Genomic DNA, 16,955 nt, shown 5'->3' on the forward strand with positions numbered 1-16,955 from the left:
AATTTGCACATGGTTTGTCTTTAAGTTCATTAAAAACATTACACTAGATAGACATGTAAACAATGTTAAAATGTTTTTTGCATGTTATCTCAATGGAACTCTCTACTTCTCACATACATGGATCTAACGTGAAAACTGTAAATTCATGGCGTTCGGCTTTTAATGTTGTCTTTTCTAAAATCTTTGTAAAAATTTTGTTATTTGTCTAGCTATTAATATAATGTGTTTATTATTATTTATTTTCTAAGTCTGCCAAGGGGTGCGTTTTAAATTTGTACAGTTGCTTTTTGTTTTTTTTGTTCCAAAAAATAAAACTCAATAAATAGTTTTAAAAATTTAAAAAGTGCTAAAAATTATACCTTAGGTTAATGCAGGAACGTCTGCAACCTCCAGTGATTTTTTAGTCTGAACGGGGTTTTTAGTCATCATCAACATCTCCGAGGGAAATAGCAGCAGGCTTGTGGTTTCTTCCACCTGTTCTGGAGTTTTCTGCTGTGTCCTAGATCTGGAGGTGGGGGCTGTTACCTCTTCAACCCAGCAGCATCCTGAACACATCATTCCTGTAGAGAGCAGGTCGTGCTGTAGGTGGGCTCAACGGGTTTGATGGGCATCACAAATATGAAGTGAAACATGTTTTGATATTTAATTTGAATTTGATTTCCTTTGTTGGCTCTTTGAACTCTTTGTAATGAAGTAAAAAGCATTGCAAAGGTGTTCGTTACAGCTTAATTAAACAAAAGAGAAACAAAAACACTGTTGGGGAAGTCGTGGCCTAATGGTTAGAGAGTCGGACTCGTAATCGAAAGGTTGCGGGTTCGAGTCCCCGGCCGGCAGGAATTGTAGGTGGGGGGAGTGAATGTACAGCGCTCTCTCCACCCTCAATACCACGACTGAGGTGCCCTTGAGCAAGACACCGAACCTCCAATTGCTCCCCGGGCGCTGCAGCATGGCTGCCCACTGCTCCGGGTGTGTGTTCACTGTGTGTGTGTGTGTGTGCATTTGTTCACTACTCACTGCTGTGTGTGCACTTGGATGGGTTAAACGCAGAGCACCAATTTCGAGTATGGGTCACCATACTTGACAATACGTCACGACTTTACTTTTTATAAGTTACATTGTATTATTGCATTCAGAAATAATGTAAAATACTGAAATAAAACAAAACATTAGCAGACACTATAAAGAAGTTAGTTTTTTTTCTGACTCCAGCAAAGCATTTCAATTTAATAGTATTCAGAACAGGGATTAAAAAATGTGTGTGAGTATTAAAGTATAAATGACAAATAAGTGGCATTCATTATAAGCACGTTTTTATAAACGCCAAGCCTAAGCAAATTATTTAAAGCAATACTGAAAGTTGTGGCGTGTGGCAAATGTGCTATAAAAAAACTTTCTTTCACATGTTTTGCATGCTTGACAGTAATTGCATTATATCAGTTGCTTTGGAATACAAGTCACAGCTCATTGCAGGTGATTAAAAAAACGCAACTTATATTTGGAAAAATTGCATATAATAATAATAATAATAATAATAAGGTAACACTTTAGTTTAGGGGCCAACTCTCACTATTATCTAGTTGCTTATTGGCATGCATATTACTAGCATTTTGGCTGTTTATTAGTACTTATAAAGCACATATTTTAATGCCTTATTCTGCATGACCATATCTTAGCTCTCTTAATCTTTCCCCATACCTAAACGGAACCATTAATAATTAGCAAATTATACGTTTATTCAGGCAAAAGTCATAGTTAATAGTGAGAATTTGTCCCCAAACTAAAGTGTGACCAATAATAATAATGCACATAAATATAGTAATTATAATAAATTATTGGCTTGTAACAATTCACACATTTCAGTGCATCAATTAAACATTCTGATGATGCATATGCATTCATTTGAAACATGGATTTTTGAATTTTAAATCTTTTGTTTTAGTCAAGATTTGATTTTAAAATGCTGAAAATAGATTAATGAATTGCAATTCATTAAAGTGTCAATCAATATTTTATTGACATTACTATTTTATTATTACTTTTTAGATGATTTACTACCAATTATATCTAATCAGATTTTAGATTTCCAATCAATTTTGTAATTGTTGCTAAAAGACATTGATTTCTACTGTGCACTTGGGGTTAGAAGCCCCAGTCAGGTTATTTATGATGAGGATAGGCTTGTGTAAACTCTTATGCTGATTGCTTGTTCAACGACAGCAACAGCTCAATGGGTTTACCTTGATTTTATCTGTGATCAATAGAGGTGCTCATCAAACTGATGGCAAGGCTTTGGCCATGTGACCTGCTCTAATTTAAGTCTTTTCCTTTACAGTATTTGAGCAGAGCAGGATGAGATGGGGGAACAGTTGGAAGCATCTTGTTGCATTGCATTTTAGTTGAGTCAGGACTGGCTGCTGGTTGTTGGAAGGATTTCAAGCTTTTCTGGTAAATTAGATCATGCATTTTGTCAATTGTGCACAATTTAAAAAGCCTAATTCAACAAAGAATACCACAGTTTTTTTTCCTGCACTGGGTAGATATACACTTTTTAAATAAACGCTGAGCTACACGTTGAATTAGTTAGTGATGTTGACATTCCTTTCGGCCCAAGTTAACCATAGCCTTTTATTTTTGGGTTGCTGTGTGAGCTGGGATATGCCATTGTTCTGGTTTAGTTAGAATGTGATCATGAGACTGAACGCTTTGCAAACGTAGCCCAGGTTCACGCTACAGGTGCACGTTTCTAAGAAATCCCCCTGAAGTAATTCAAACATGCCACGCACCCGACAGGTTCTTCACTTAAATACTAAAACTGAAGTTTGCTTATTACTGATCAGCTTCTTAGAAAGAACCCGTCACTTAGTGGAAGCTGTCATGTACGATTACTAGTATCCGAAACACGGTCAGATTTTCCTCACTTCCCCTTAGACTGTCTTAAAATGTAATGAAAGGAAATGGAAAGTCACCTCCTTCAGCTTAATGGAATTCTCAAACTTTTTTGCTGAAAGCCAAGCTTGCTTTTAAACTATTTATTACCTATTTCGAAGAGCAGACGCGAAAGATATGGATATTAAGTATTTGAGTGGCTTTGGACTGAGGCTGAAAACTCAAAGCCAGTTCTCAAAAGTCCTAATGCTTAAAATAACACTGAGGTTAAGCACAGGAAAGGATGAAATGTTAATGTGTTTCGTGTATAAGACCGTCATGGAAGGTTTAATGTGGCCGTCTGTCCATGTGCCGTAATTGAAAAGAGTTGTCCGTTCGTTACAGGCACAAATATGCTGAATTTTTAATGGCAAAAGACAAAATTAGTCAAGTCTGTTTTAGCAGCCGTCACAAAGGCAATGCGCACTTTATTTTAATGTTAAGTCTAGTCATTTATTTTGGATGCTTTAGGTTGTTTTCCTCCACAAACTTCTAAATTATGAATGGTTGAAAGGGAACTGACGAAGAGTGAATAAAGTGTTTGGGGAAAAAAGGTTTTGAGTGGGAGCTAAAGGTGCGATGTTGTCTTAGTCAGGGTAGGTGAGGTTTTCAGAAACCATAGTAAACCGGTTTTGTGCAGTAGAGATGCATTTTCCTGTCACACACTCATAATGAGATGCAGATGCAATGAGATTTTTACTTGCATAATGTTTTTGCGTTTGTTTATGTTTAATTGACTAAGGCATAGTTTGATTTAAAGTTTGTTAATTGAATATTTATGATGGTTGTGTAAGAACAAGTCTTTTGTATGTGGTCCATTTAATACGGAGCTCAAGATTTCTTCAAAGGAGATACCAAAGATGGCAATCACATTTGCAGATTGAAATTTTAAACATTTTTTATATTTTTGTCACTAACTACAAGAGCAACCAGTTAGCTGATTTCCTTAAAAGTGCAAAGAAATGGCCTTAAGTTCATATTTGTATTGCGCTTTTGTCAGGAGACGTTCGATATGCACTCCATTCTTTGGCAATTAATAGTGAACTACTGTCGACAGAGCCGGTGTGTTTATGCTAATAAGGAGTCGTAGCGAAGACATACCATAATTTACATGACAATGCCAATCTTGACTTTTGATTCTTGGCCTTCATCTTGCTTTGCATGTAATCTCAGGCGTTTGAGAAGATTTCAAACTCCCCCTTTGACATTAATCGCTTCAAAGCTGGAAAGTATAAAGCCTTTGTCTCTTCTGCATGGAACCAGCAGATTTTTCTAAGAATAACTTTCAGCTTTCCAAATCGATTTTTGTAATCCCAAAGCTGAAAATGAACCTAAAAGCTGACTGTCAGAGTTGGAGAAACTCATTATCGGTTCTTGTCTTTGTCAATAAGCCTCGTGTGGATGTTAAACTGTTGTTGCATCTTCAAACGCATGGAATCTTCCACGTTTGTTTTACCATTTTACATCAGGCATTTATGTTTGGTGTCTTTACTTCTGTGCAACAGAATCAGAGTGGTCTGGTTCCAGACCACATTTCGAGGCTTTTTAATTTTGATCATGATGACTGCATGGGGTTCTCCTCTCTGAAGCAGACTTGCATTGATGACATTTTGTTGCACAGCTCTCCTTTGTGAATGTCTTATGACTGCACAAGTAAAGATGTACTATTTGGCTGTGCTGTAATATATTTGGTAGCAGTTGTTGTGGCACAAGCTAAATAAACCGCCAACGTCACACTGGTGCTTTGATTACAGTTTATATTGTCATACGTTCCTTGTGCAAAGCACTCATTAGTTTAGTTTCCACTTGAACAATCTTAAATTTTTCAGCTCTTTGGACTTCCCATTTTTTGGGTAGGAGGTTTATTAGTGCCGACCTTCCCTTAAACAGCCAGTGTAACTATAGGTTATATAATTTACATTTTGGATCGTTTGAATCTATCAAAAATTTGAGTATCATCAACGGCATGGTGTTTTCTAGTGGCTGTCATAATCAGATGTCATGGTGTTATCATAATGATCTCTCCGATTTTCCCAAAAATGGACTCGCATGGAAATTTTCAGCACAAAGGTCTTGTGGGTTTGAATCACACTGCCAACAGAAAGGAGAAGGAACTCGTCTCGATCGTCACACATCAGCTGAGCTCTCTGAAAATGCACTTTGGTTTATGTTCTCAGTAGGGGTGTGCGATTATTGAAAAAATCGATAACGATAATTAGATATTTATCAGAGTGTGTTATTGTGCTGATATCTGACTACCGTGGACAGCTGCAGTTTTTGATATTCGTCATATTCTGTGTGGTCAGTTCACATCAGTGATTAATTAATCTTTTCATTTAAATTTAAATAGATTTTACCTATATATATATATATATATATATATATATATACATATATATATATACACACACATGCATGTATATATTTACGAAAAATTTTGTTTTTATATTAAATATTTATATATATATTACCTGTAAATATTTTCTATATATACTGTATGAGTGTGTATTTATATGTACATAATAAATGTACACCGTACACGTATATCAAATTTTTTTTATTTGTTATTATGTAGCAAATTATACATTTCTATTTACAGTTGACTCCAAAATGGCTCAATTTAAATTTGAAATTGGAATATAATAATTTTTTATAACTTTTTTCAAAGGTCATGAACATTCATTGGGTCTAAAAAAAAAAAAAAAAAAGGTTTGGAAACCCTGAAAGAAAGACAAGAAATACTTAATTTAACTTCAGACTGATGTTCTCTTTTAAAGCCTTTTGAAAGTCTAAAATATATATTATTCTAGCATACAGAGAACCAGTGCTTAGGGCACAAATGAGTGAAATGACTGTAAATCTATCAGTGTTAATATCTTAGCAGTTCCGTGTGGAATCTGTAATATCTGTATGATGTTCTCCATTGGACGGTCAGTGACACACCCTCTGTCCTCCTCGTCATCTTTGTTTATCACTTCCTGACCCAGGCATTCTGGGAAGTAGCATTAGCCTAAAGGGTGCTGAGCGCATGCAACGGCGCCCTGGTGACATCAGTGTGTGAGCTTGCAGCCACCTTTAAAGCTACTTTATCATCACTTCCTGTTGAGTACAGCTTCCACCCCCAGCAGTTTCCTGTCTCCACAGAGCTGCAGTGGAGTGCATGCGCCAAACATTCATCAGTCTTATTCGACTGCAGCTTCACTGTCTAATCACTGATTAAACATGTCCCGTCCTGCTTCAGACTCCGTACGAGTACTGGCTCAGAACAGTTTTTTCTTTCTGATATCTTTCAGGTATTTTTGGCTTTTTGTGATTCATAAGTTGTTTAAATCCAATTCTTTTTGTAGTACTAGTTCTTAAATGAGGTAAAATCAAGGTAGAATTGTAAATATTTATTCTTGATTTTCCTGAGCGGAATAGTAGTACAGCAATGCAGATTTATGTATTTATGTGTGTGTATAGAGAGAGAGATGTGTGTGTATATATGTATGTATGTTTAGAACATAATTTTAAATCGACTGAAATTAATAAAATTAAAATGTTATTTTAAGAAATAAAATGACAAAAGTTAAGTTGAAAATCATTTAACCATAAGTTAATTTTATCATTTTATGTAATTTTATATTGAATAAAATAAACTTACATTAAAAAACAAATAATAACAGCATTTCAATTTATCATTCTTTTTTGGTCCAATTGAAAATTAAATTATGAAAATTATATAAAATTAAAATTTTATGTCCCTCTGTTTATGCTTCTTTTCTCTTAATATTTTTAATTATATCATACTAATTCAAATCCATTTTTAAATGTATTTATTACATTTAAAAAACGATTTAAATAAGAAAGTGTATGCTTTGTGTACTTATATTTTATATAAATGTATGCTTTGTTAAAGTATGCATCTCCAAATTGTACAGTAATTTACAGTATAATTTATTTTTTTCTTGAATTTTTTTTTTTAATAATTTCAGTGATAAAAGCACACACACACACACATATATATATATATGTATGTATGTGTATATATGTGTGTGTATATAATATATTTGCAGTTTTGGTGAGATTGTGGGTTTATTTTGTGTGTGTGCATTTAATTAGCTGTCTTTAATTTGTATGATTCATATTTCAGCCATCACACTTCCTCTAGTATAGTCATCAGCCACATTGGTTGAGCGCTAGTGTGCATGTTTATATTACACACTTTACATTGAGTGTTACTGTGTGTTGACCAGTGTTTGCCCTCGAGAACAACAGCCTCGCTCCAGCTTTAATGTTTTCTATGTGAAGCATAAAAAAGCTCCTGTATGCAGTCTGTGAGCTCTGCATTTGCAAAAGCCGCACTCATGCATTCTACATGAATGTTTGCTGAAATGATGCATCGCCTCACCATCTTTCAAATGAAGCTATACGCCGACACATGGAGAAAGTGAGTTAAAGGTGGCGTCACAGATGAAGGATGAGGTTGCTGCCCTTGTCAGGGCTGTTTCCAGCAGCACAGCAGTGATATCGGCCGCCGGTGTCTTTAAGGACTGAGTCATCATGGCGAGACGTCCCTGGGTAGCAGTTAAGGTGACTCAAAGACGGCTTATTAAGCAACTCATCGGCTCTCTGTCGAGAAACTACAGCCAAGTTGATGTAGGCATTTACTTCTCAGACCTTTTGAAATAAAAAAGAAATGCTGAATTTTTCACTTTCATTTTTAATTTTTTAGTTGTCATTTTTTGTTTTTAGTCTTTTATTTGTGGTCTTTATTTTAAACTTAAATATAGTTTTGTTATTTTTGTAAACTTGGTCGCCAGTATTTTATAAATATTAAATATAAAATAAAGTGCTTTTAAAAAGAAAACATGCATTTATAAATGAAAATGCTATATATATATATATATATATATATATATATATATATATATATATATATATATATATATATATATGTATATGTATGTGTGTGTGTGTATATATGTATATAAATATGTATGTGTATATAAATAGCCTAAATTAATGTGTATCTATATAAGTATATGTGTGTGTGTATATATGTATGTGTGTATATATGTACAATGTGTTTGTGTATATATACATTTATGTGTATACACACATATATACACACACACACACACACACACACACGTATTGGCCATTGAAAAAAGTCATGCTACTCTGTATGCTAGATGAATGTTAGAAAAGAGATATATAAAGTAGGTTTCAACTATTCTATTTTCGATTCTATGTTTTGCCAGATTGACTCACTGATATTTTAATGGAAACAATGATTAAAACAAGGCAGGAAAATTGTTTAGGAAAATAATTAAACGTCAAAACCACAGAGGGACCAGTGACCCGTGAAGAATCCAATTTGGAATGATTACAGTAGCAGGTACTCAACAAGGTGGCTAAGGTCACAATCCCTTGTGTGCTGTCCACAAAGCTCATTAGAACAGCCTCATGAAGCAGCGATTAACACGGCCCATCACATCTGCATCACTTTGGCTTGTTAGGAACATCCACTCCAATGCCTCTGTTTCAGGCAGACTAATCAGACAGACTTGTCCATAGACTTCTGCTCGTGTGTCAATGTCATGAGGACGCTCGCTTATGTAACGGCACAATCCATGATTTATAATTCACAGATGGACAAGCAGAAAGGCTTAGTCAACCTATGGAGCCAAACAGGTTTGATGTAATCGTCTGGTTTGAGCGGGATAGATTAAAGTATAGTTCAGATCACCGATCCGTACATGTGCCATGTGTCCTGTACACTTACTTTCCTTTGTGAAAACAAGATGATATGGCAAATTTATATGGGAAAAATTATATTTTGGAGAATGTTGAGGGCCAAGTGGACAAAAATAAAGCATGTAAAATTTACTAACAATTGACCGTTCGCGAAGACCGACCCCCCTTCGTAACTGTTGCTGTGTCTGACTAACAATGCCACTCTCACACTACACACCATGTTCTCACGCAGTGAAAAATACATCCTGGAGCAAAGAGGAAACTAACAACGAGCCGACAGACAAGACCGAGCAGGTTACGTCTGGTATGAAACAAAGACTGAGCTTTCAAATTTGGTCATTTAAGAAATTCAAACAATAAATAGCGTTTTGTGACTCTAATATGACAGATCACTGTAGTGCCTCAGTTCAAGCGGCATGTGAACTGATCGTGTTTTCGTATTTATTTAAAACACAAAAGGCTGTGTAAGCTGTCCTTAGAAAAGTCTCTTTAGTTAGGGGAAGGCCACGAGACTTGTAGGACTGTTTTAGAGCTTTTTCTTTCTAAAAAAATTAGAAGAAAAAAAAATAGTCTGATCAAATTTGTTTACTTTCAGGAAAGCCATTCTAACAGACTTCATTAATCCCTGAAATATGATGAAATGGATTCTGGGTGCACGAGTGCAAGCGAGCTGTATTTAATCAGCAATCACAAGTCCCAGCGGGAGAGCTGTGATTCAGGACGAGAATTTTTACTGCTGATTGACTCTGATTGCCGAGTGCTGTTGTGAATGAAAAGGCAAAATGCTGTTTTAAAGGCGAGATACTTTACCATCATCTCCATTCAGTGTTTCCATTTGAATGTTTTCTCCAGGGTCAGCACAAACGGCATCGCAAGCAAACTCAAGTGTAACAATGTCACTTAACCGTAATCAAAGCCTGGTAATTGCTGTAATTCATGGCAGCGGCGTGACCTTGGCCTCCTCGTCTGTAGGGCTAATTAAGCGCAGTGACATCACGTCTGATCGAGTGGCGAGTCAGTCATCGTTCTGCAGGAAAAGGACTCTTTGCTTCCATAATGAGGTCAAACTTTATAATTACGCCAGCTTCGTTTAATGGGTTTTGCCCATTTGTCTTGCTGCCTGCAGTAATGGAGGCATTTTGAATAAATTGCTGCCATTAAAAGTGCTAGATATCTTGCGTTTTGATCTTTATGGTTTAAGATTAGGATTCTCGCGGTTTATTGATGTATACGAGTATTCATCAGATTCTTTAATCAAGCTGTTTCTCTCCATTCCTCTTTCTTCAGGAAGCATGATCAGAACTGAACACCAAAAGCTACCTAGATCAGATGCTCTGCTGGATGTGATTTTTTTGTTTGTTTTTCGGAGGGTTAATGTGTTCACATTGTGTCCCAGGGTCAGGCCTGAGGTACTGGGTTGAGACAGATGGCGAGATGCTGCATGTGTCCATTGTTTCTGTATTATTTATTTTATTGAGGCTGTCTCTTATCCGTTCCCCTTCCTCACCAGTCTTTCTCTGGCTGTGATGTTAAAAAGTGACATGTCAGGGCTTTGTGTGTGTTTGACAGATTGACAGCGTCTTGCCTGTACAACTGTCGTGCAGTCAGTCATAAGCAGAGACTGACACTAGCGTGCACACTGCTGTCTTTGTGAAAGCAGGTCTGGGATGAAAAGAGGCCTTGTTGTAGCATGCATCAGTGGCTATGGTGGAGTAGCGTGCCCTGACCCTTTGTGAAGTCGTGGATGGCAGTGTTGATAACAGCGCATGAGTTTTAATATGAACGACTGGCCTTTATTATGCAAGCTTATAGCTTGCATGATTTCAAAGCTCTTTTCCTGCACACGTTTCCATATGCTTCGGGAAGCATCACTTATATTATTGCCCATACTTATGGTTAACCTCAAGCGTTAAACTTCAGCAACTTGAGCTTTCTTTTTTTTGTATTATTATTATTATTATTTTGTATTGTGTATATATTAATATTTTGTTTTATCCATTTTACTTTTGTTTTATTATTTTAATTTAGTGCTACATATACTTATGGTTATCCCTAAATATTTAACGTTTATTTTAATTTTAACGTTTATTTTAATTTGATCTTTTAATTTAATTTATTTTATGTTTATTGTTGCTTTTTTGTTTTATTTATTTTAATTTAATACTGCTTGTACTTAGGGTTAACCCTAAATATTAAACTTCAGAATTTAACTTCTATTTTTGTTTTATTTGTGTTATTATTTAGTTGTATTATTTTAAATTAAGTCCTCACATTTTAATTTGTTTCTCTCCATTGATTTAATTTGTTTTGTCTATTACTATTGTATGTATTGTTGTTTAGAGCACTGTAGCACTTTGCCTGAGACAAATTTCATTTCGGGGACAAATAAAGTTTATCCTTTAATAATTAGTTTTTTTTTTTTAGTGCTGGGCAACAATTAATTGCATCCAAAATACATTTTTGCTTATATAATATATATGTGTGTGTACTGTGTATATTTATTATGTGTATATAAATACAGACACATACCATATATTTTGAAAATATTTGCATGGATTTAAATGTGTACATTTATATACATATAATTTATATTAAATATATTTATATATAATATAAACATATAATTTTTCTTAAATATATACATGCGTGTGTGTATTTATATATGCATAATAAATATACACAGTACACACAAACTTTTATTTTGGATGCGATTAATCACAAATTTTTGTTGTCACCATCAACAACAGCAGATGATGTGCCGCACACCAGATTATCCACACATTCAGATAATCTACTGCCTTCATCCTCTCCGGACTGCATTGCCGCCCTCCTGTCTCTGTCAGTCTATGAACTTTAGCCTTGACACTCATCTGATGATGTCAAATTGACCGCAAAATGCGTCATTTCCATCAGCGCTCTTATTCCAAGCCCTCCGTCCAGCTTTGACCCATGGTATTGGCTCAAGTAGCAGTGGTTGCAGTGCGTTGTGGGTATCCCGACGTGTCTTCTCATCTCGGACTGTGAAGCAGCGGCTGTTGGTTGGAGCAGAAGGCCACGACAGCTGTGGATGAGATTATCTCTGTCACACAAAACGAAAGCGCCATTACTGTTGTGCCATGTCTGATTAAAAGTGGGGGTGAGCGCTGGGAGCTGTTGACACAGCACAGACTTGACAATGGATCGAGATTGTGTTTGTAAGTGAGAGAAAAAGTGTAGGCCACAGCGAACGGGCCATCACAAGAACGCGCTTGTGTCCACTGATGAAACTGCCAACAAAGCAAATCGTTTTCTCTCTGATCAGATGTTCAACTGTGTGTGTTGGGTGAAAATTGGGTATTGTGAGTGACCGAGTTTGTCCAGTGTATCTCTGATATAGATTGCATTTGTTTACTCTTGCACGCTCATTATCTCGACTAGCTGCAAACTATTCTGGGCTAAGAAAGCACAATTTATAATAACATTGTCAGATTTTGTTATTTGAAAGTAATCTTGACCTACAGTTTTGGATATTTATGTAAATGGGAGCTGTACTTGCATGCACTGTATATATAATTTAAAAATATAAAAAAAATATTTTAATAATTTTTATTTTCATTCATAAGCGGATATGTTTTGTAGCCATGTGTTTTAGATTGACTGCTTTGAACAAGTAAATAAGTTACTTTTGATTTTCTTACTTTTTCAGTGAAATTCATTGCTTTGTGAGTGATTTTCTGGAATAGACCAGTTTTATTTATATAAATATGCTAAAAGAAGAAAAGACGATTTCCAGCAAGAGACCAAATACATCACAAGCCGGCTGTTTTGATGGACAGATCTTAATTAAATATATAATAAGTAAAATTCACATTCACAGACGTGTCAATCAGTTCACATATTTGTTAATCAAATAATTACTGGCAATCAAGACAAAGTAAATTAGCTGGAGTGGCTGTGCAGCGCATCAGAAATAGGAAAGTGGTGTTTATCAAATGAAGGCATCAAGATGTGGCTCGACTGATGCATGACATCTCTTCTGATTATAACTGGCACTATCTAATTTTGATCAGTCGCGATGTAGGCGTAGTGTTGTTTCTGTGTGAGAAGTGCAAATAATGATTAGCTCCCAGCATTGCTGTTTGAAAAACACATGCGTTTTGTTAAATGTCTTGTTTGGGGGATAAACTGCTTGCTTTTGTATTTCTCATAGAAACTCGCACAGTATGCAATATTGTGTGCTGATATTTGCAGTATTGTCAGTGAAATTATAAACATTTTGTATAATAATCATAACGGTGAATAATTGCCATTTGTATGTAAATCTGTTTTTAATGTCTAATTTGGAATATTGTTGCTGGAAAGTGTTCTGAAAACAGACTTGATTGCGGTTTTGTAACAAACACAGTCTGAGGATAGTCGGCCTTTACGATGGCACAAAATGTCAAACAAAAAATCACATGCGTTTATGTAGAAATGTTGAAGCTGCTTGAAGCTTATAATGGCAGTTATGCCAAGAACACTTGTGTAGTTCTTGTGATGCTCTTTTTAGGTTACTTTCATTTCCTCTCTACGATCTTTCCCTCTCAGACGAGAGAATGAGGCCACTTCCCTGAAGCTTGTTCGCTTGATCTTGTTCGCTCATGATCTTCCATCTAGTTCCATTGGCTGAAATTTCAGTCCTTTTATGTAATATTTTTAATGTTTTTTAAAAGACGTTTCTTCTGCTCATCAAGGCTGCATCTATTTGATCAAAAATACAGAAACAAAAATGTAATTTTGTGAAATATTATTGCAGTTTAAAAGAACTGTTTTCTATATTAATATACTTTACAATATAATTTGTTCCTGTGAAGCGAGGCTGAATTTTCAGCATCATTACTCCGGTCTTCAGTGTCACTTCAGTGATCCTTCAGAAATCAGTCTAGTATGCTGATTTATAATCAATGTTGGAAACATTTGTGCTGCTTCATATTTTTTTTTTTTTTTTAGGATTCTTTGATGTATAAAAAGTAAAAAAGAACAGAGTTTATTCAAAATAGAAATGTTGTGTTACAATATGAAGAGTTCATTTGCAAAAACGGATAACTCAAACCGCAGTTGGGTTATTTTGATTAAGTAAAAAATAAAAAATAAAATACAGCTAACTTACACAAAACACAATAAAAACAAAAACTGATTTTTTTATTTATTTAAAGCGTTATCTGTTTTTGCAAATAAACTCTTCATATACGCTACTATTCAAAAGTTTGTTCAGTACATTTTTTTTTTCTTAAGAATTTAATACTTTTATTCAGCAAGGATGTGTTAAATAGATAAAGTTATAGTAAAGACTTGCATTGTTAGAAATGATTTCTATTTTGAATAAATGCTGTTCTTTTTCACTTTTTATAGTATTAAGCAGCACAACAGTTTCAACATTGATAATAAATCAGCATATGTGACCCTGGACCACAAAACCAGGATCACAGGGTCTCAAAATTGAGATTTGTGCATATATAAGCTTTCCATTGATGTATGGTTTGTTATGATTGGACAACATTTGGCTGAGATACAACTATTTGAAAATCTGGAATCTGAGGGTGCAAAAAAATCTAAATATTGAGAAAATCGCCTTTAAAGTTGTCCAAATGAAGTTCTTAGCAATGCATATTACTTATCAAAAATGTTTTTATATATTTATGGTAAGAATTTACTTAATATCTTCATGGAACATGAGCTTTACTTAATATCCTAATGATTTTTGGCATAAGAGAAAAATCAATAATTTTGACCCATACAATGTATTTTTGGCTATTGCTACAAATATACCCCAGAGACTTAAGACTGGTTTTGTGGTCCAGGGTCACAAATTAGACTGATTTCTGAAGGATCATGTGACACTGAAGACTGGAGTAATGATGCTGAAAATACTGCTTTACCATCAAAGGAATAAATTACATTTTAAAGTATACTAAAATAGGAAATCAATATTAGAAATTGCAATAATATTTCACAATATTAGTTTTTTTCTGTATTTTTAATCAAATAAATACCACCTTGATGAGCATAAGAGACTCCATTTAAAAAAAATAAAATAAATAAAAACATTAAAAAACTTTTGAATGGCAGTGTATGTATTTGTTATTTATGCATTAGAGTAGGCTGTTGAGAATTAAAATGCAGACAATCTTCATTTATTTTAATGTAATGCAAGTTTGATGTAATTTTAAAATAATTATCATCAGCTGTGAAATCCGTTTTTACCGGCTTTGTGAAAGTCTCTCTACCATGTGGCCTTTAGTGCAGATAAACTATCACGCATGAGGTTGGGTAAATGATCAGGTCCAAGCTTGATGCATACAGTTAGTGAGATCGCACGCTCTCTCACTCTAAATAAATAAATGATGGCCATCTGTAGCTTTCACTCCAGATTGAAGCCGCTGAGTGGATGGTGTCAATCTCATCGGTGTCTTTTGGGTTTAGCTGAGAGCTGTTAGCACCCTATTATGTTTTAAATGTGCACCAGGAAGAGGACTGCGCAATCAATTCTCTCAGTATTTCTCTTTGTGGCTTTGTTGCTGCACTGAAAGCGTCCTGTAAACCGCCCAACACGTCATTCTGTCTTCTGCCTGTGCATCCACTTAATTCCAGTTATGAACGCGCCAAATTGTATGTAAGAGTCTAAAAAAGACAATCATTGTTTGCAAAAATAGTAAGGAGTATGAAGTTTTAAATGTTAGGACAGAGTTTGCATTAGCCCAAAATGACTTATTTCACATCTTGATTGACTAAAACGATCCCGCAATGTTTGCATGCATGAAAACTGGCGTATTTCTGAACTGCTGGCAGCAGGTATAATTAGTCCTGCATTGGGACTGTTAGATAAGCTGGATGGCTGTATTTCTCATATGTTCTTAACAAACAAAATTGCAAAGTAAAAGTGAACCACAAAGGTGTCAACCATATGTTGAAACCACATATGGAAACCACCAGCAGGGTTTTCTGTGATCGTGTTGTTGCCATATAGAGTGGAAATGGGCATCAGCTTGGGCATTTAGTGGATATTTCCCACATTTTAATGGTTCCCAACCCATTTTTGGTCAGTGGTCCATCCCTTGTCGTCAGACTTTCTCTTTCTGTCCTCTTCCTTTGGTTGTCTACCCATCAATCTTTGCAGCGGAAGGATGTTGCACACTCGGTTTCCTCCAAACCACAGTTTTGAGTCTGTTCTCTGGCAGATATTTGGTCCCCACCTTCCCTCTCACATTTGACTGCTGTCGAAAAGGATGTTGGCCAATGCAGAGAATATTACGGAAGCGTATTGCATTCACTTGAGGAAAAAAAATCTACTCTGTTTTTCTGAATTAACGGGTTAATTATCTCAGAATTACGAGATAATTAAGTCATTAATTCAGAAAAACAGAGCAAAAACTTTTTTTCATTAAAAATTATCTCGTAATTCTGAGATAATTAAGTCATTAATTCTGAAAAATGGAGCAAAAACTTTTTTTCATGAAAAATTATCTCGTAATTCTGAGATAATTAACTCGTTAATTCAGAAAAACAGAGTAGATTTTTTTTCCTCAAGTGAATGCAATACGCTTCCGTAGAATATGAATACTTTCCTTTTGAAACAAATTGAATTGAAAGCTGATCTGTTGTGACAGTCAAGTCAACATAATGTGATGCTTAGGGATGCACAATATATGTTATCAATTATCAGCTAATATTATGGGTTATTGTAAAGATTATAATATTTTATATTGATTTAATATCATTTAATTTGAAGTAAATATATTATTAAATCAGAATCTTTCCATATTAGATATCGATCAGCCAATATTTTTGTTTTTTAGATATTTTCTTTCATCTACAACCAAATTAAAGGGATAATGTTTGATTACAGCAAAGATTTAACCCTTTATGAGCACTTTTTTTTTTTTTGAGTAGTCTTCACATTTAGTGGTCTCGTTGGTTTTGTTTTTTACAGAAAATTATTAAAACAACTAAAACAGTAGTGTCTATCCATATTGGATATTTATTTGTCCTATTTTAAAATTTTTGCTTTAATGTTGCTTTAATTTTTTCATATTTTGCTTTCAATTACAGATAACTTAAAGGGACAATATTCGATTTAAGAGCACTATTTTATGAGAATTTTTCCATTTAGAGCAGGGGTTTTCAACCTTTTAGGACATGCTCCCCCCCCCCCCAAGTTTGTCTAATTTCACTCGCGTTTGTCTAATTTGAAAGCTTGTATTCATAAATCTTCAAGGCAATGTCTCTGAATTAATTGATGCTCGCGCCCCCCTTGACAGGTGCTGGCGCCCCCC

At 34.9% G+C, this 16,955-nt stretch overlaps 1 protein-coding gene across 3 annotated transcripts in view; it reads left to right on the top strand.

The window, feature by feature from the left end:
* grb2b (growth factor receptor-bound protein 2b) overlaps positions 1 to 16,955 on the top strand; it is a 44,614-nt gene that overhangs the window by 12,835 nt on the left and 14,824 nt on the right. The window lies entirely within an intron of this gene.

The sequence above is a fragment of the Barbus barbus genome (genome assembly GCF_936440315.1).
Source record: "Barbus barbus genome assembly, chromosome: 3".
Taxonomy (NCBI): Eukaryota; Metazoa; Chordata; class Actinopteri; order Cypriniformes; family Cyprinidae; genus Barbus; species Barbus barbus.